Here is a 6,856-nt window from a genome sequence, read left to right on the forward strand (position 1 = left end):
GGTGAAATTTAGAAATCAGCAGAGGAGGACAAAGGGTTTGATTAGGGCAGGGAAAATGGAGTACGAGAAGAAGCTTGCAGGGAACATTAAGCCGGATTGCAAACGTTTCTTTCGGTATGTAAAGAGAAAAAGGTTAGTAAAGACAAACGTAGGTCCCCTGCAGTCAGATTCAGGGGAAGTCATAACGGGGAACAAAGAACTGGCAAACCAATTGAACAAGTACTTTGGTTCAGTATTCACTAAGGAGGAGACAAACAACCTTCTGGATAAAAAAGGGGTCAGAGGGTCTAGTAGGGAGGAGGAACTGAGGGAAATATTTATTCGTTGGGAAATTGTGTTGGGGACATTGATGTGATTGAAGGCCGATGAATCCCCAGGGCCTGATGGACTGCATCCCAGAGAATTAAGGAGATGGCCTTGGAAATAGCGAATGCATTGACAGTCACTTTCCAACATTCAATTGACTCTGGATCAGTTCCGACCGAGTGGAGGGTAGCCAATGTAACCCCACTTTTTAAATAAGGAGGGAGAGAGAAAACAGGGAATTATAGACATGTCAGCCTGACCTCAGTAGTGGGTAAAATGATGGAATCAATTTTTAAGGATGTCATAGCAGCGCAGTTGGAAAATGGTGACATGATAGGTCCAAGTCAGCATGGATTTGTGAAGGGGAAGTCATGCTTGGCAAATCTTCGGGAATTTTTTGAGGATGTTTCCAGTAAAGTGGACAAAGTAGAACCAGTTGATGTGGTATATTTGGACTTTCAGAAGGCTTTCGACAAGGTCCCACACAAGAGATTAATGTGCAAAGTTAAAGCATATGGGATTGGGGGTAGTGTGCTGACGTGGATTGAGAACTGGTTGTCAGACAGGAAGCAAAGAGTAGGAGTAAATGGGTACTTTTCATAATAACAGGCAGTGACTAGTGTGGTACCGCAAGGTTCTGTGCTAGAGCCCCAGCTGTTTACATTGCACATTAATGATTTAGACGAGGGGATTAAATGTAGCATCTCTAAATTTGCGGATGACACTAAGTTGGGTGGCAGTGTGAGTTGCGAGCAGGATGCTATGAGGCTGCAGAATGACTTGGATAGGTTAGATGAGTGGGCAAATGCATGGCAGATGAAGTACAATGTGGATAAATGTGAGGTTATCCACTTTGGTGGTAAAAACAGAGAGACTGACTATTATCTGAATGGTGACAGATCAGGAAAAGGGAAGGTGCAACGAGACCTGTGTGTCACGGTACTTCAGTCATTGAAGTTTGGCATGCAGGTACAGCAGGCGGTTAAGAAAGCAAATGGCATGTTGGCCTTCATAGCGAGGAGATTTGAGTACAGTGGCAGGGATGTGTTGCTACAGTTGTACAGGACCTTGGTGAGAACACACCTGGAGTACTGTGTACAATTTTGGTCTCCTAACTTGAGGAAGGACATTCTTGCTATTGAGTGAGTGCACCGCAGATTCACCAGACTGATTCCCGGGATGGTGGGACTGACCAATCAAGAAAGACTGGATCAACTGGGCTTGTATTCACTGGAGTTCAGAAAAATGAGAGGTGACCTCATAGAAAAGTTTAAAATTCTGACGGGTTTAGACAGGTTAGATGCAGGAAGAATGTTCCCAATGTTGGGGAAGTCCAGAACCAGGGGTCACAGTCTAAGGATAAGGGTTAAGCCATTTCGGAACGAGATGACGAGAGACTTCTTCACCCAGAGAGTGGTGAACCTGTGGAATTCTCTGCCACTGAAAGTGGTTGGGGCCAATTCACTGAATATATTCAAAAGGGAGTTAGATGAAGTCCTTACTACTCCGGGGATCAAGGGGTATGGCGACAAAGCAGGAAGGGGGTACTGAAGTTTCATGTTCAGCCATGGACTCATTGAATGGCGGTGCAGGTTAGAAGGGCTGAATGGCCTGCTCCTGCGCCTGTTTTCTATGTTTCTAAGTTTCGATGTTCTGGAACAGATTGTTCTCGAACTAGTCCGGACACGCTCAGGAAGTTCACAATCTTTCTGACAGGTGCTAGTCAGATTATCCCAATACATATAAAAATTTTAATCCACTTTTAAAACCATACTGTCTTGACTACCCAATGACTGACACTGAGATGACCGCAAGAAGAGACACAGACAGCACCGGAGAACATGGAGAATAGACAAGAGAGATGGATAAATACATAACGGCCCCAGAGTCTGAAAAGCACAATCGTCATATGTAAAAACATCGGCTGCTTTCGGTGAGTCTCAAACACACAACCTCGGCATTTCCCAGGCTTGACATTGTCATTTTAGTACCGCACGCTAACCGATTGCGCCATTTCAGCTGCAAGTCTTGTAGCCTCCGTGCTTCCATCATACAGCTGCCTGTTGCACCTGTCTTACGAGCAAGAAGACAAAGAATAATTGAATCAATCAGCACAGAAGGAAGCTATTCATCCCATCGTGTCTGTGCCGGCTCTCTGCAAGAAGCCTTCAGTTATTGAGACGCCATAGATGTGTTTTATTTTTGTGTGTAATGTTTTGTTATTTCTAATGAATTTGGATGTCCGTGCGGGAAATTTATAATATATTTGTGCATCTATCTGTGACATGTAAATACAATTGTGTGAAACCTTGATAATCAAATTATTTGTGTTTCTTTCTGAATTTATCTCTAAGTAGCTCTGTGCTGCAATTGTATTTACGTTTATTTGCGAGGTGTCGACAGCAACATAGATACAATCATAGACACAGAATATACATTTATAACACACAGATGTGCTCCACAATTCAATTATAAATAACGTTGTTGCATTCAAATACATAAACACTTAAACAGATATATAAAATATATTTATATCCCACAGAACAAATTGCAACTTAACACAGATACATTAAATTATATTTATAACTATCGCTGATCAAGGAACATTTTGCTCTCTGCGGTCCTCAGCAAATTCTGCTGTGCCTGTTTTGCCTGTGCTTGTGCTCGGTGTCAGGGAAGGTTTGTTCGGGCCGTGGTATATCGTTTCCCATGGCTGGGCTGCAATGCCCTGTCTGAGGCCACGTTCACTCCGATATTTGCTATATAATAATCATCTGGACTTGGGTATACAGTGCAAAATTACAACATCGACAGCTGTTTCATCCTGATACACAAATCCACTGCCAAATTGGTTCAACCCCTCACCCGACCCACGAGGTAATCTTCCCGCGAGTACTTTGGTCCAAGCTCTGTTGATGTCCAACCCGACCTACTATAACAGGTCCGTCCTGCGCCAGAACTGGTCCCAATGTCCCAGGTTTCTGTAGCCCAACCTCGTGCACCGTTTATTCGAAACTCAATATCGCGGGGAACTGGGAATAATCCATGGAATGCCTTTGTGGTCCTGCTCATTAATTTCCTCAATTACACCTGAAACTCCGACTGAAGGAACTCATCCCTTTATCTCCTTATGTCATTGTTTAGCACATAGATCACGGCTTATGCTGATCCCCTTCACCCCTCAAAATATTCCTCGCCAGTCAGTTATGTTCTGTATCTGTCAGCAGGGAGGATACACACCACGCACGTCTCACGTTTGCCGTTGAATAAACGTTCTGTCTTTCGAATCCCCAATGACGTCAAATTACATAACTTTTTAGTTTCAAAAGCAAAGAACTGCGAAGTCTGTAAATCTGAAATGACATCAGAAAATGTTGGATATACTCAGCCAGCAACTCTGGAAAGATTTCTGATGATGAGGTTGTGATTAAATATCATTGACGTAAAGCGTCAACAATACAATCCAGATACTGTCCGATGTAATCCCAGTGCCCCAGTTTGCGGGTCTTCAAACCAATCTGGATGCCACACATCAATGTGGGAGCTAACTTGATGTTGTTGTTCTTGTAAAGTCGCAACAGCAGATGGCTGCTATAAAATATCCAAGTCTTTAAGATAAATCATATGTTTTACAGTTAAGAAAACGAGCCAGTTCCAAAAGACATTCAATCTTCAAAACTGTTAACTTACGCCGTTTAATTTCCGCCATGTGTGCCAGGGCAAAACATAGGTTTTGGCTGTTTTTATTAAAATTGCAGTTCAATGCTGTTGCGACTAGTTAACTTTCCACATTCTCCCTTTGAAGATTCTCACAGAGGCCGTCTGACTGGCTCACGAGCTCTCGGCCTCAACATTTACTCAAACCTGTGACCGCCACCTAGTAGTTAGGGTGCAGTGCTCTATCCTCGTTGGCACAGGTTCGATGCCCGTTCTGGGATTTAGTAAATTAAAATGAAGCTTATTAAATTAATTTCATAACTCTCTGTGAAAGAATAATAATTATTGAAATCGAGATTGACAACTTGTCAGCACACACCCGTTGAGGTCCCTCAAGTGCGCATGCGCCAAAAATCGCCACTGGAACAGTCAAACAGGCTTTTGACAGATCCAACCCGAGAGAAGGGTCTTTGTGGCCGCAGATTTGTTCTATTTTACCAACTCTTGCCTGGAAGATCTCCTTCAAAACCTTACACCTGGTAAAGGTGAAAGAGGGATAGACAGGCAGGGGGAGACAATTATGTGCATGTCACAGAAAGAGAGAGACAGACAGGGGTTTGTGATGGAGAGTAGACAGTCCGGAGAGACAGAAAGTGAGACAGACATATTTTGAAAAAGAGAGAGCGACAGACTAGGGGGATGGGAGAAAGAGTGAGTTAATTATGGTGGAGGATATAGAGAGCGACAATACTGAGCGGAGGGGGCGGCAAGACAGACCGATAGGGTGAGAAACGGATGGAGACAAACTGGGAGGGGATAGGAGATATGGTGGGAGACAAAGGGAGAGATAGACGTGGAAGGCAGAAGGGAATAGTCAGATGTGGGAGAATAATGGAAGGGGGCAGTGCGTGACAGACAGGGGAGGCAGACAGGAAAAACTGACGGAACGCAGACAGAGAGCGATGGACAGGGGCAGACGGGGGTGAATGGTGGAAGGGACAGTAATTGCCAGACAGGGGAGGCAGAAGTATGTTAGCCAGAAAGATAATAGATTGGGCTGAGATAGAGATAGCGAGAGAGAGAGACAGACGGTGGGATGACACAGTGAGTGACAGAGAGGGGGTGAGACAGAAGTGTAAGGGACAGAAAAATAGAGAATGGGTTGAAACAATCGGGGCAAACAGTGCGAAACGGCGAGAGATACAGATGGGGCAGAGAGCAACGGCAGACAGATGAGGAGACAGAGACAGAGAGAGAGGCATACAGGAGAGACAGGACCAGAAAGGCATACGAGGAGGCAGAATGAGAGAGACATACGGGGGATCAGAGCTAGAGACAGATACGAGTAGGAGCGTGGGGAGATAGAGCGAGTGACGGAGACAGGCGGTGGAAAAAGACAGATGGCAAGACAGAGATAGGCAGGTGGGGGAGAAGGAAGGAGGAGACAGACCGGGAATACACCAAGAGAGAGAACGAGAGAACGAGAGAAACCTTCCGGTAGCAGAGTGGGAATGTTACTGAACTAATCCAGTGGCCTGGACTAAAGATCCGGAGATGTAAGTTGAAATCCTGCCACCACAGCTGAGGAATTTAGGTTCAGTTAATTACATCAATCTGGATTTAAAAAGCGAGTATGGAAAATGACCATGATACTACTGGATCGTGGTAACAATCCATCTGGTTCACTAATGTCCTTTAGAGGATGAAATATGCCATCCTTTATTGATCTGGGCTATACATGACTCCAAATGCATAGCAATGTGGTTGACACTTCAATGCCCCCGACAATGGCCCAGCGAGACACTCAGTTGAATCAAACCGCTGCGACAATGTCAGCATTGTGGGAGTACCTTCATCACACGGACTGCAGCGGTTCAAACAGTCGGCTCTCCACCACCTCCGCCGGGGCAGTTTCAGAAGGGCAACAAAGGAAGGAAGGCCTTACTAGCGACGCCCAAATTTCTGAATTAATTAAAAAAAACACGTTGGAGACAGTGAAAGAGAGAGTTAAAAAGACATATGCAGAAGGTGGGGTAATGGATGGGTTAAACAGAGTGAGAAAGATAGGGAGACAGACGTGGGGAGAAAGAGGGAGAGAACGAGAAGGCGGAGGCACAGAGAGAGACAGACAGACAGATCGGCGGGACAAAGAGAGAGAACTTTTGGGGGTGACAGAGAGAGTGCGAGATGGGGAGACAGCTGTGGAGGGACAGGGACAGACGGGTTTGATGCAGAAGTTAGTACACGTGAGGCGGGTTAGAATGGGACAGACGTGGGAGAGGAATCGGCAGAAATCAGACCCAGGGAGAAAATTACGTGATAGACAAAGAAAACGAGCTGGGGGAGCGAGAAACAGAGAGAGAGCAACATAGTGGGTGTGTTGCGATAGAAATTGACTGGAAGAATGGTGGATTGCGACCGGCTGCGGTCGATAGATGATATGTTACAAAGACAAAGGTGGAGACGGTGCCAGACGGGAACAGGCATACTGGTGAGCCAGAGGGGCAGCAGAGAGAGTGAGAGAAAGACAGGCGAGATATAGGAAGGAGATAGAGATGAGGTGTGGAGGGGGGTGGGCGGACAGAGAGAGACACACACACAGGAGGTGATAGAGAGAGAGCGACAGACCGTGTGGTGGAGATCGTCCGACTGGAAATGTAAAAGAAGGAGACAGAGTGGGCGAGACTGATGGTGGTAGACAGACGGGAGGAAGTCGAAGGGGAGAGAGATACAGCAGAGGGAAACGGGGAAGACAGAAATAGAACAGACGGATCAGACAGACACAGGAAAGCAGGAAAGTTAGGAAGAGAGAGACCCAGAATGGGGAGACATAGAGGGTGCAAACGAGGAAGTTAAACAGGAGGGAGACAGGGGGGAAACGACAGAGACAGAC

Source organism: Pristiophorus japonicus, unplaced genomic scaffold (assembly GCF_044704955.1).
Source record: "Pristiophorus japonicus isolate sPriJap1 unplaced genomic scaffold, sPriJap1.hap1 HAP1_SCAFFOLD_45, whole genome shotgun sequence".
NCBI lineage: Eukaryota > Metazoa > Chordata > Chondrichthyes > Pristiophoridae > Pristiophorus > Pristiophorus japonicus.